This window comes from Balaenoptera acutorostrata, chromosome 5 (genome assembly GCF_949987535.1).
Source record: "Balaenoptera acutorostrata chromosome 5, mBalAcu1.1, whole genome shotgun sequence".
NCBI classification, from domain to species: domain Eukaryota; kingdom Metazoa; phylum Chordata; class Mammalia; order Artiodactyla; family Balaenopteridae; genus Balaenoptera; species Balaenoptera acutorostrata.
The window spans coordinates 51,728,387-51,743,279 of NC_080068.1; positions in this window are offsets into that span (position 1 = coordinate 51,728,387).

The window sequence follows — 14,893 nt, forward strand, 5'->3', positions numbered from 1 at the left end:
GTTTACCAGAGCTGTGTGTCTGTGTGTGTGGGTGTGTGTAAGGAGTGATCTTTGAATAACATTTGGAAGTAGATTATATATCTATGTTTATAGATACATATTTCTCTCTCTTTCTATATATATATCTATTTCTACATATTTTATAGATTTCTACATATCTATATTTTTATATATATAGAGAGAGAGATCTAGATATAGAGATACAGAGCAATATAGACCTAGATGTAGATATATAGAGAAACATTTTGGGTATTTAAATATAACTATAGATAATTATATTATTATTATTAATATATTTGATAAAATATATTAAATATAAACATATGTTTCTCCTCCTGGAATATATAAATAGATAGATAAATATCTATATATATTATATCCATACATATCATATAGATATAGATATATATATAGATATCTATATATCTATCTGTCTGTCTGTTACCCAGGAAGAAAAAAATATAGATGAGACTGATGGAAATGCTTCCCTCCAGAATGTGTCCCACTAAGGCAGATGGGCAGGAATCGTCTGTACAATCATGGTGTGGTGACGTGATTAATTCATGGATGTGTCTGACCTTTCTCTCTCTCTTGCCTGCCTCTCCTGTCTCCGGGGAGGTTCTTGCCTTGCTAAGCTGGTAGTTTGGGCTTTTGTGATAAAGAATCCAGAGGACATAGGACAGGAGAAGTGGGATGAGATGGGATTGAACTGAGGTAGGAGTTTTCCAGGGAGCGTTGGTAAGAGAAGCGCGGCAGACAGGAAGTGAGAGAAGCATCTGGGAGATGGGAGGAGGTTCTAGGAAACGTTGTCACTGTCACGGTTCCTATGTCCCCTTCCCAAGATTTGGCAAATCCAATGACTTCAAAACTCCGTTTTGCTTCTGAACTCTGTTTTGGAGGGCAAGGCTGTTTGGTGACTGAACCACACAAACAATGGCTCAATAAGTGTCACGATAGTTGCAACCCTTTGCAAGGAGAACCAAAGGGCCTGCTGAGGAGAGCATGGTGGAGACCTTTGGAAGTAACCATTTTTGCTCTTGGAAGTCAGCCTTAAGGCTCTTGATGTGATGTTGAAAAGACTGGGGCTAGTACTCCAGGGGCACAGATCAGAAACCCCACGAGAACAGGGCTTGCCCCGGTTTTGATTGCTGCTGTATCTCCAGTACCTGCTCTGCAGAAGGCTTTTTGGAAAGAATGAATGTTGAGTAAATAGGAGAGTCTGTGTATGCAGGGTTTGTCTTACATCACTGATTTACCTTTAGTGAGGGGAGTTAATCTAGGGACTGGTTCTCTGTATCCTAAGTTTCCTGAGAGAGAGAAGCAGCAAATACATAAGAAGTTTGGAATTGAGAAAAATATTGAAACTATGTGGGAAAATAGAAGTGCTGGTCATGGAGGTGGCTTCCTTGTAATTCACTTACCTATGGCTTGTGACATTTTGACTAAAAGATGAGAAGGGAGAGGGACCGTGTGTGTGGTCGTTGATCTCCTCTATAGGAAGGAAATCATAATTGTCTCCCCAGCAAAGCTGTTGTGAGGACTAGATGTGATGAATGTTGATATAAAGTATTGATGGGGCAATACATCAATACAATACACCTTATTATTAGAGTCACCATTAACCAGTCCCGTTTTTCAATTCTTAAACAATAACGCCCTGCCCCAAATCCTACTTCTTTCTAGCAAACTCTTATGTGGGTTAATGCATGTAACAAATAAAAGCTGGGGGGTGGAGACCCCAGGTGTCCCCTAAGGCCTGTGCTCGGAGCCCTCCAAACTCTTCCAGGTGCATCATGGAAACCACCGAGATGGTCCAAGGCCCCCTTTACAGCTGCAGGACTGGGTACCAGTCATGATTTGCTGAGAAAACCAGTTCTTTTCTTAAGCATCTTTCTTAAGTCAGTGAAATTAGTTTTTCTCAGAGAAGGGGAAAAAAACAGGGTTTAAAATTTCTCTGATCCCAAGAAAAATGCTTAACCTTTTTTTTTTTTCCTTTTTTTCTCACTTGACTTGACTCTCTCTTCTCACCCTGTCTTGCTTCCTTCAGTAATTAGCTCTGCAAGGAAATAACTCACGTAGCGAAAAGATCTAGAAGCTCAGATGTGAAAAATAAATTCTAGCCAACATGGATATGTGTGATTCACAGTTGCTTTAAACCCACAGAAACTTGTTTGCACAAATTATTAACAACTTTTAATAAACAGACTTTACTCTCCACGGCTAAAAATATTCCAGTCAGGCTTTAGTTGAAAAGATAGATATGATAGGAATCTATCCCCATGGCAACAGTACTTTTCAGAGTACTTTTTAAGACAGTGATCTGTGACAGCTTTTGAAGATGTTTAGGGGGGTTGTGTTTCACGACTAGCTAGGTTGTGTTTCACAAGAAATAGAAAGGACACAGAGCTGAGTCTGTGGATTTTGAATTATCAGCTGGGTGAGCCTCACCTTAATTATATTCAGGGGTGAAACTAATGGTGCTTGTGATGATAAAACTGAAACTCTTTAGAAAGGTAAATGCCATTTCTCCGTATGTAAGCTTCCAAACCTAGTCTCTGCCTGAATAGGAGACCACATGCAAGGGCTTGGTAAGAATAATAAAGATTTATAGTTATTTAGAATTCATCCTGAGTCAAACACAAGGTTCCTTGGGCCATCTCGCAAGTCAAAGGATACTAAGAATTAAATTAATCTCAGCTAAAAAAGATGCAGCTGTATAAATGGCAGGTTATATTAGAAACTGTCTTGCAGTGCTGACTTGCTCAGTTTCACTGTGATGGAGACATTAATAAGCCATAACGTAAATGCCCTTTGCAGCCCTAATGACTCCAGAGAGGAGTCATGCAAAGTTAGGGGAGCTTACTTTGTGCCGCCAGGCTCTACACCAGTGACTCTTGGATCAGGTCTGGGACACACTCAAGGCAAAGGAGGCGGCTTTGATGGTAAGTAAGCACCAAAGTGAAGAAACCAGGGCCCAGATTTCCATTTTAGAGCATAAATACAAATTGAATGCAATTTAAGTCACCCCCTTTATTCTTACTGTTTTCTGATTTTGAAGGGGAAGATTGCTCATCGTCAAAAATTTCAAGACGCACAAAAAAGTATAAGACAGGGAAAAATCATCCATTATCACTAGCCAGAGGTGATGTCAAACTGATTTTGATATTTTTCTGATGCAGTAGAATCAGACTTTTAGAAGGACTAAGGTATCTTTAGAGGTCAGGTTGCCAGCCCCTTGGTTTACAGATGAAGACCGTGTTTAGGCAGGTCAGTCTGTGCTGAGCCCACACAGCCAAGCGCGCCCAAGATCGCAGACTGCTCATGCAGGATGTTCTGCCCGACATTACTGTGTTCAGTTATTTTATTTTGTTTTCTCATTATTTCAGGGAAATCATTAAGTCCTCCAGTCCCCAAGATTTCTCAGAGAAAAACAGCTTGCAGAAAGCAAACACACATTCTGAGTTACAGACAAAGCCGGGACTGTTCCAATGTTAATGACCTAAATGCATCTTATAACTTGGACTGTCTTTATAAAAATACTAATTAATAGTAGGCTTGGTAATTCCCTGGTGGTCTAGTGGTTAGGAGTCTGCGCTTTCACTGCCGAGGGCCCAGGTTCAATCCCTGGTCAGGGAACGAAGATTCCACAAGCCGCGCGGAGTGGCTTGTGGAAACAAAAACAAAAACAAAAACAAAAAAAACCCAAAAAAGAAAACCCCAGTAGGCCTGGGCAAAAAGTTATTCTCATCAAAAGCACTTTTATTTTTTCTCTAGTCATGTGCTTGATCTCCCTATTTTCATATTTGAGAGGGAGGAACAGTAAATTAGACTTTAATCCCAGCTACTTATCCTGGAAGATGCCACTGGAGTGTCTCTGAGTAATTAGGGAGCAACTCAGGATCCACAAACCCAGGAGCATTTTCAGATGATCACATTCTTAGGAACTCTTATTTTTGGAGACTCCATTCTTCACCATACCAAATATATTAAAATATACCCACTTTGCAAATGACATATGGTTCTGGGCTATAAAATTCTCAAAAGGATTTTTATAAAGTTGAGTATTGTTAAGAACTTATGGTCTTATGATATAAACTTTATTATTGTTTATATGAGAATGAGGTGTGTATGACAAGTTGGCATATGTATGAGTTTCCTAGAGCTGCCTTAGCAAACTGCATGGCTTAAAATAATAGAAATATATTATCTCACAGTCGCTAAGGCCAGAAGTCCAAAATGTGTTTCAGTGGGTTAAAATCAGGGTGTTGTCAAGGTCATGTTCCCTTTGGAAACTCTAGGGAAGAATCGTTCCTGGCCTCTTCCAGCTTCTGTAGGCTGCCAGCATTCCTTGGCTTGTGGCTGTATTACTCTAATCGTCCCCATTTTCACTTTGCTTTCTTCTCTAGGTGTATACTCTTCTATCTCTCTAAGGACACTAGTGATGATATTTAAGTCCCACCCAGATAATCCAGGATTATCTCCTCATCTCAAAATCCTTAACTTAATCATATCAGCAAAGATCCTTTTTCTAAATACGCTAATATTTATAGACTTCTAGAGACTAGGACCTGATATTTTGGAGGCCACCATTCAGCCCACTACAGTACAGTATTACATTTCGTAGCTATTCAACTAAACTTTTATCAATTTTGATTTAGTAAACTTTTTATTTCTCTGTGTTCGTACCAATGTATTTTTCCCAGTCTCAAACTTTTTGTGGGCCCTTCAGAAACTTCTAGCTCTGGGCACTTTGCTCATCCTGGATAAAAGCTCAGGAGAGAGACTTTTCCTTATCTATAGCCAGGTTGGTTGACAGGACTCCTCTCATTGCCACTGTAATTGGAGCAGGCATTTTTCTAGGAGGCATTTTGCTGGGAAGCATTGACAAAGGAGGAGATGCCTTTCTACAGGGTCCTTGGATGTCATGTTTCTGCAGCAGCAAATAAGAGAAATACAGGGAGTGAAACACTTGCTGTCATGTAAAGTCCAGGCAGAGAAGCAATATACTTTAAAGCCCAAACTTCGAGCAATTGGTTGCATTTGCCAGCTCTCAGGGACTTACTGTGCTGCCAGGCCCCCTGCTAGGCCCTTGTCAAGAATTAGTTCTAACATATCTTCAAATAATCTTTACTTTATAGATGAGGAAATCAGGTGCAGAGAGGTTAAGTAATTTGCCCAGGTCACCTGGCAAGTGGTTAGTAGAGCCAGAATTTGAACCCAGGTCTGTCTAGCTGCAAGGTTCTATTTCTTTTCTGTGTACCATGCTGTAGCATTTCAGAAACAAAGAAAAGAGTACATAAAACATATGACAAAGAAGTAAAAAGTGTAGCCTTAAGGACAACAGGATTAGAACCAGGACAGAGACTTGACCTCTGTTACTCCAAATTAGTCTTTATTTCTATTCTGGGATGTACTTGAACTATTTCTGCGTGTTGTGAGAGGGAGAGAGAAAAAGTGTGTTTGTGTGTGTGTGTGTGCATGCATGCACGCACGTATGTGTTTATTTGCTGTAATTAATCACATAGTAGGGGTGCTAGCCTTTTCAAGTAAACTTCTTTTGTGTGATTTTTAGTCTTTGAGTGTCTGGAATTAAAAATAGCTCCCTCACATAGTGTTACTGCCTAACATTGATGGATTCAGTTAATATTAAGGGTCATTACATACAGATGGCCAATAGACACATGAAAGATGCTCAACATAACAAGTTATTAGAGGGCTTCCCTGGTGGCGCAGTGGTTGAGAATCCGCCTGCCGATGCAGGGGACACAGGTTTGAGCCCTGGTCCGGGAAAATCCCACATGCCGCGGAGCGACTAGTCTCGTGAGCCACAACTACTGAGCCTGCGCGTCTGGAGCCTGTGCTCCGCAACAAGAGAGGCCGCGATAATGAGAGGCCCACGCACCGCGATGAAGAGTGGCCCCCGCTTGCCACAACTAGAGAAAGCCCTCGCACAGAAACAAAGACCCAACACTGCCAAAAATAAATAAATAAATAAAAATTAAAAAAAAAAAAGCAAGCCACTAGTGTGAAAAAAAAATGCAGTTTTAAAAACTCTGCTTTAAAAAACAAGTTATTAGAGAAATGCAAATCAAAACTATAACGAAGTATCACCTCACACCGATCAAAATGGCCATCATTAAAAAGTCTACAAATAAGAATGCTGGAGAGGGTATGGAGAAAATGGAACCCTCCTACACTGTTGGTGGGAATGTAAATTGGAACCACTATGGAGAACTGTATGGAGGTTCCTTAAAAAACTAAAAATAGAGCTACCATAGGATCCAGCAATCCCACTCCTGGGCATATATCCGGAGAAGACCATTATCCAAAAAGATCCATGCACCCCAATATTCATTGTAGCACTATTTACAATAGCCATGGAAGCAACCTAAATGTCCACCAACAGATGAATGGATAAAGAAGTATCCATGGTATGTATACATACATGGTATGTATACATGATGGAATATTACTCAGTTATAAAAAAGAATGAAATAATGGCATTTGCAGCAACATGAATGAACCCAGAGATTATCATATTAAGTGAAGTAAGTCAGACAGAGAAAGACAAATACATATGATATCAATTATATGTGGAATCTAAAATATGATACAAATGAACTTATTTACAAAACAAACAGACTCACAGACATAGAAAACAAACTTATGGTTACCAAAGGGGAAAGTGGGAGGGAAGGATTAATTAGGAGCTTGGGATTAGCAGATACAAACTACTACGTATAAAATAGATAAACAGCAAGGTCCTCCTGTTTAGCTCAGGGCACTGTATTCAATATCTTGTAATAAGCCATAATAGAAAAGAATATGAAAAAATATATATATATAACTGAATCACTTTGCTGTATACTGGAAACTAACACGACATTTTACTTCAATTTAAAAAATTTTTAAAAATATTATGGTCATTAGCACTGTGCCCAGAGTGGATGGACCAGGAAACTCACAAGCCTCACAGAAGTATTTCCTAAATGTTAATAATTTGTTTGTTTAATAATTCTACTTCTATCTGTATTATTGTCTATAGTATCATTTATTCAATACTCCTTTAATACTTGCATTTTAAATTTATATTTATTTTAAAAGGCACCTCTATCACATCATTGGAAAATCAGTATCACCTACTAGAAGTGGAAGGTAAACAACAAATATTAATGCACTGAAAAGAAAATATTTCTAAATTCTGGTCAGGCGGTGTTAGCTGCCCAAGGAACCGGTATTGTGCTTGCTTCATTATTGTTCGAAAGGGAGATTAGCACGTGTTAGAGGGGTGGTAAACGTACATTGGCACTAACCCCAGACTTCCTTCTTGACAAAAGCTGCAGATTGAATGAGACCTGAAGAGGGAGTAACTTTCTCACCAGACGATTCAATGTGATTATCTGAATGATCCGAACCTTCCTTACTACCTGCTGTGACTGCCTTCCCTTTCAGACCTGGTCTAAGGTCTGAAGCTGAGACTTCATGTTTGTGCTGCTTTGACATCTGAAACTGGGAGGGCATTGAAGGGTCTAACCACAAGCCCCGCCCCCTCCTCTGGAGGAAGTCCACTGGCCAAACAGACCTCCTAATTACAGTGGCCAGGCACAGGGCCTGCTTATGCCTCACCGGCAGGCTTCAGTGCCTGTAGGATTATTAAAACAAGCCAATCACATTTTCTGTAGGAACCAGGGGTCACCTTACCCTCTTGCTACTGCAGAGCCTGCCTTGCCCAAGCCCTGCTTGTTCATTCCGTCCCCAAGTGAAACACTCCAGAGTGGCGAGCTTCGTCCTGCTCCACCAAGCTGACAATATATGACTAATAAACTGCTGTGATCTCTTCTCTCCAGTCTTAGATGTTGTGTGTTGAACCATCCCCACAATCCTAGGGAGGTAATCTTTCCCTCACCGGTGGAATGAAGAGGAGGTCATCACAACACTCCTCACTTTGGGAAATACTGCCATCCTATAGAATAGTACCCAGATAGATTCTCTTCCTATTTATAGGAGCCCACTCATTCCTGAAAGAATGACCAGACCATCACAGAACAGACAGAAATGTTGCAGATGTCTTTCAGGTAGTAAGCCCTTGAGATGAGAGAAGCTATCTTTTATTCCCTTCAGAGTCTTCATTTAACCTCATGAAGAGGACAGTGGGCTTATCTGACACATGATCAATAGGTTCTTGGCTACAAGGTCTGACATGGGGACTTTTTTACACCACATTCTCTTTCCTGATGGTTCTGCCAAAGCATCTTTAACTCCTGTGATTGCACCAGTTAACATTCAAAACTCTTATTTTCCAAAGATGACAGATAAAATGCTAAAAGTTGTGCAATGTGGTGGTTAAGAGCTCAAGGTCTAGAAGCTCAGGGATCAGACTACCTGGGTTCAAAACTGACCATTTATTTGCTGTGCGTTTAGGTAAGTTGCTGAAACTTTCTGAGCCTCGGTTTCCTTACTAACAGTGCCTTCCTCATGGGAGTGCAGTGAAGCTTAAGTGAGTTACATGTAAAGAACTTAGAATAGTACCTGGTACATAGTAAATGTTTATTAAATGTTAGCTATTATTATTAGAGAAGAAGCAACTCGCTACCCCTTTAACACTTGGGCTCAAATTGACTTTTTAAAGTCTTCCAGGTAGTAAGAACCCGAGGAACAAGGATACTGGACACACATATTTTGATGGGAATGTGGACATAGGGTACCTCTGCAAGGAAGGCTTGTAGCAGCATGAAGATTCTGGGTAGCTGGTACGGGAAGAAAGAATATGAAACAGGCAGGAGAGAGGAGTGAAAATAAGCTTCAATGTTCCTATTTTTTGGAAGAATGGCTTATCATTCCACATTTTTGGGTGCTCAGGAAATGTCGTGGGTTGCCAGTGTGAGAGGTTGGTAGGACATGGCGCTCCCTTCCTTCCCTGAGGCACTAGTGCCTCTCTTGCTTTGTAGTTCCTTCTGTACATATCTTTTTCTACTAGTTTTTAAGCTTCTTGAGGGCAAGATGGTTCACTGGAGGAATAGCTTTCACTCACACTTCACTTGCCAACACTTGGCTACATGACCCCCACCTAGATTGGAGAAGTCGTCCACAGACGGGCAGGCTTTTGCTCAACCAATACTCAGGAATAAAAAGGAAGAAGGAGGATGAGGTTGGGAGACAATTAGCAGTCTTTGCACGTTCAGTTAATTCTGGAATATTTACTTGACACTTCTGTGTGCTTGAGTGCTTCTTTTTTTTATTGAAGTATGGTTGATATATAGTAATATTATATAAGCTACAGATGTATAATATAGAGATTCACAATTTTTAAAGGTTACACTCCATTTATAGTTATTATAAGATATTGGCTATATTCCCTGTGTTGTACAATATAACTTGTAGCTTATTTTATACCTGAAGGTTTGTACCTTTTAATCCACTACCCCTACCTTGCCCCTCTTCCCTTCCCTCTCCCCACTGGTAACCACTAGTTTGTTCTTTATATCTGTGAGTCTGCTTCTTCTTAAGAATGAAGATCAGGTGGGGAAGGAGAGAGTAAGAACTTTGAGGTTGCTCTGTGTGCCCAGCTTTCTGAACCAGGCCATCTGTGACAGACACTTCATTTTCCTCGGAAGCCGCAGGTTTTTGGGAGATTTTTGGTCACAGACCAAGTAGCTTGAGAGCATTTTTTTCTGTGGAAGAAAAATGTAAAGGGAAGAGGGAGCTAGGATTACATGTAAAGCATGGTATGTTTTCTTAAAATTAAATGGACATATTTTGGTTTCTGATGCAGTTCTGCCAAATATAGAAAGCATTTCAGAATTCTCTGAGAGCAATCTTAGCTTGGAATGTTAATGTCGACTTGAGAAATCATTTACAGCACCAATAGACAGACACATAAACGCAAACGAGGCTTTCTAATTCAGGAGTTTTCCATTTTGGGGTCATGAAAATGTTTTTAATTAAGCAATTTGAAAGCATTAATCAAGTGATAAAACTTCTGATGTGAATGTTCAAAATAAATGGCAATGAAACCAAAAGTCCATGTTTGTGGACAATCCGTGACAGTCAGGGTAGGCAGCTGGAGGTTTTAGAGTTGGAATAACTTCTTTTTTTCCTTCTTGCTTCTTACGTGGGTTGTGGCAATTCAAGGGTAATGCAGCCTGTCTATATGTTTCCACAAGGACTTCATTTGTTCTTTTCTTAGCTCCTTCATCACACTTAGGGATGATTGCCCCAATATAGTCTTCAAATGGGAGTGTAATGTTTGAGTTAGGAGAACAGGAAACAACTGGTTTCACAAGTAATATTCTCAAAAAATATCATATGAAAAAAATCCAGCAGTACACACACACACACACACACCAGTGAACTGGCTTTTAAAAATACCCCGAAGAAGCCTAGGGCTATGTTTTAGCTGAGTTTCTTCTATGTGAGTTAGAGGGTTGGATACATAAACTAGAGTACGTCTGTTCACCCGGATATGATTACTCCACGCAGGTACCACAAGAACAGGCTTCAAGGGATGTGATGGTTTATTTTATGTGTCAATCTGAGTGGGCCATCGAGTGCCCTGATTAAACATCGTCTCTGGGTGTGTCTGTGCAGGTGTTTCCAGATGGGACTAGCACTGAATTGGTGGACTCAGTACATTGTCTTCCCCCATACCCGCCCATGTGAGTGGACATCATCCAATTCGTTAAGGGACTGAATAGAACAAAAGGGGAAGCTGGGACGAAGTGAGAGAGTGTCATGGACATATATACACTACCAAACGTAAAATAGATAGCTAGTGGGAAGCAGCTGCATGGCACAGGGAGATCAGCTCTGTGCTTTGTGACCACCTAGAGGGGTGGGATAGGGAGGGTGGGAGGGAGACGCAAGAGGGAGGAGATATGGGGATATATGTATATGTATAGCTGATTCACTTTGTTATAAAGCAGAAACTAACACAACACTGTAAAGCAATTATGCTCCAATAAAGATGTTAAAAAAAAAATGTGGAGGAAGGAGGAATTTGCCCCTTTTTTCCCACCTCATGGTTGAGCTGGGACATCGCATCTCATCTTGGACTGGGATTTACATCATTAGCCTCCTTGATTCTCAGCTCCTCAGACTCAGACTGAATTACATCCCTGCTTTCCTGGGTCTTCAGCTTGCAGGCGGCAGACTGTGGGACTTCTTTACTTCCATAATTAACCGAGCCAATTCCTCATAATAAACCACCTTTATACACAGGTTCTATTTCTCTGGAGAACCTTGGCTAATACAAGCAGATTGTGGTGGTTCACAACCTCTGAAGCCTGTCCCTGAGATCACAGGGCACCTACAGGAAGCTGGCCCCTTGTGAAGCACGGTTGTATTTCCAGGAAGCAATCTTGCCCTTCTGAGGGCAGTCATTGGTGGGTGACAATAGAGGAGCTGTTTGGCAGATCTTAGCAGGGGGTCTTCACATCACTGAAGTTTCAGCTCTTCTGGGAGAAGCCTCCTGTGACTACCTTTACCTAAGTTCCCTCTGTACCTTACCCCAGTTACTCTATGACATCACCACTTGACTGTCCTCTCTGTCTCTGCTTCCGCTAGGCTGGGAACTCTGTGAGAGCAGGGACCATATCTCTAGGTCACGGCTACGTCTCCTGTGCCTAGAACTGTACCTGGCACTTACCAGGTACACCATAACTGTCAACCTTATGGATAGATGGTCTTGGATTATGCTTTATACCTTGACTCAGTGATGTATACCTCAATAAATCTTCAGAATAGGAAGTGTAGTTTTTGTAAATAGTAAATTTACTATTTAGGAGGTTCAGATAATGAAGCAGAGGCTAAAAGAGCTTAGTTAGTGTTCCCAAGGTCACATGGCTTGGATTTGTGGAACTGGAATCACAGTCGACGTCATCCCTAGTCTAGGACTTGTTCTTTCAATTCCTCCAAGTTGCCTACCAATCTGATGAGAACCCCGTGATGATTGTAAGGTATGTGAAAATGTCTTGGAAAACATAAAGGAAGTATAAAAGATATTTTTAAAAAATAAAAATAAAAGTAGTAATCTTTACTGTTTTTTTGAGTATACAATATTTTCATTGGTGAAAATAGTTATTTAGATAGCAAAGTATTTTTAGTTTCCAAGTAGAAATACAGATACTGTCAAGGTGCTCATTGGAAAGAACTGTGTTGAGAGAATGCCTTTCCACAGCAATGTAGCTTAGAGGAAAGAGTAAAAGAGTGAAATTTAGTATGTTTGTTTCCCTTTATCATCATTTAAAAAAATACATATTTTATATTTTGAAATTATCACAAACTTACAGAAAAGTTGCAAGGAAAATACCTTTAGAGAAAAAAGAGAACTTTTTTTTCACTGAATCTTTTGAGAGGAAGTTTCCAAATCAATGTCCTGTCATCCCCAAATATGTTAATGTGTAGTTCCTACAAACAAGGACATTTCCTGTATCACCACAAGACAACTATCAAAATGAGGGAATTGAAATTGATATCCATACATTATTTCTATATAATTCTCAGATCTCATTTGAGTTTCTAATGTCCCCCATAGCAAAATGATTTGGTAATTGATATTTGTATTCTGTTTGGACTTGTCTCCCCGCCCCCCAAAAAACCAGAAAAGCAATAGTTATCCAAATAAATGACAAGTAATTGCTATTTTTTGTGGCAAGATATTTTTGACCTAATTTATACGGTTAAATACTTGTAGAAGGAATAATATTCTGGTGATTTTAATTTTCTTTAATTCATGCTATACTACATGTTTACTCTTTTGACAGAACTGAAAGCATCCACACTCACTAGGAGCTTATCCAATTGGAACTCCTATGAGGACCTTCTTTAGTGTATCCTTAAACTGAAGAGTTTCTGTCTTCTCCTCAGAAGCCTCTGCTGATGCCATAGAATAGTCTGACCTGGGTCCCACCCCTTACTTGCTTATTTGCCCATCTCCCCAGCTGGTCACGAATGTGCTCAGTCAGCAGGTTTTTAAGCAAACAGAGTATTTTACTGAGCTGTGAGGCAACAGAATAGTCATGCTATACAGGTGAGTAAATCGCAGGAATGCAGATCTGTTACTAATTACAATGCACAAAAGCTTCGCACTCTTCTACCCATTCCACACAAGTAAACAGAATGCTACTGGGAAAAGATATTAATTGTGTTTTACTGATTACAGAAATAATGTACAGTAGTTGTAATTTATTTAGAGAGTTTGGAAAAGGAAAACAAGTAGATCAATAGTTAAAATTATTCACTAGACGTAACCTTAGTGAACAGAAATACATTCGATCTATAAACTGTTTTTTTTTCATTTAGCAATATCATTAACCATTTTCTATATTATTGATATTTTATACAACAGAAGTTCCTGAACTTTATTTTAGTAAAACTAGTGCACTGAGATAGACAATGAAATGGTACCCCGTGGTTAAGTTTGGTAAAAACTATATGTTATATCCCCTTAAATAAAGTAAGCTGTTTAATCAGGTTTAACTTGGTGTTTCCCAAACCATTTGATCACAGGGGTTTCTTTTTAATTAAAAATCTATTAGCACTTCGATAAATATTCTTCTTTCTATGGCATGTGCTTTATGGCTATAGAGCATTTCATCATATTACATCATTTAGGAATTAATTCAAATCCAAACGGTAGAAAATTCAATCACAGTAGTTTCACCAAAGGTTTTTTTTGAATTTTATTTATTTATTTTTTATACAGTAGGTTCTTACTAGTTATCTATTTTATACATATTAGTGTATACATGTCAATCCCAATCTCCCAATTCATCCCACCACCACCTCCCCACCCCACACTTTCCCCCCTTGGTGTCCATAGTTTGTTCTGTACGTCTGTGTCTCTATTTCTGCCCTGCAAACCGGTTCATCTGTACCATTTTTCTAGATTCCACATATATGCATTAATATATATTTGTTTTGCTCTTTCTGACTTCCTTCACTCTGTATGACAGTCTCTAGATCCATCCACGTCTCTACAAATGACCCAATTTCGTTCTTTTTTATGGCTGAGTAATACTCCATTGTATATATGTACCACATCTTCTTTTGTTTTTCTCGTATAAGAAGTGTGGATATGGAGCAGCTGCTCAAAGATGTCATAAGGGTTCCTTCTGTCTTTCTATTGAACCATTTTAAAATTCCATCTTTACTGTTGTAAAATGGCTGCTGTGCCTCCAAGTATTCCACACGTGGTCTAGACAAGAAACAAAAAGAAGGGGTCAGCCAAAAAAGAGGAAGGGCTAAAGAGAATGGCATCCAAGTCCACTCCTTAAAAACCAGTCATATTTTCTACAAGTCTCATGAGTAGCTTCCACTTATGCCTCACTGACCAGCGCTGGGTCACTAGGTCACCCCAAGCTGCAAGCACGTCTGGGAAGGTGGATATTTTGCTTTTCAACCTTAGTGATAGAGGGACTCGAGGGGAAGTGCATGGTGAATAGCCTGTAGGTAGATAATCCAAAATATTTTCCTCTACCCATTCCTTGGCTACTCGACATCCTCAGAGACCTCTCTTCCTCATCATACAACACATTCTTCCTTTCCCAGTGGAGACCACACCACTGTCTCATCTAGTAACCAAATCCAGCTCCAAGTTCAGGAACCCCGTGTGAGGTACTGGCCTCTCCATCAAGTCTGAATGTACCTCATGCTCTAGAGACCCATAAACCAAAAGATACATGATCTGTCTTCAACATACACAGTATTCGAGGACGGAGACAGCAAACAAAGAGCCGTCTCTGACCTACGGGAAATACCAAATCCTACTGGTGAACAATTGCGCCCACTGTCTGAGCTGGAAGGGACTCCACTTCTCCTTCTTTTTCTTCTTTTTTTACGTTTAAAGTTGTTAGGAAGGCTCTCTGCAGGTTTTTATTTATTTATTTTTATTATT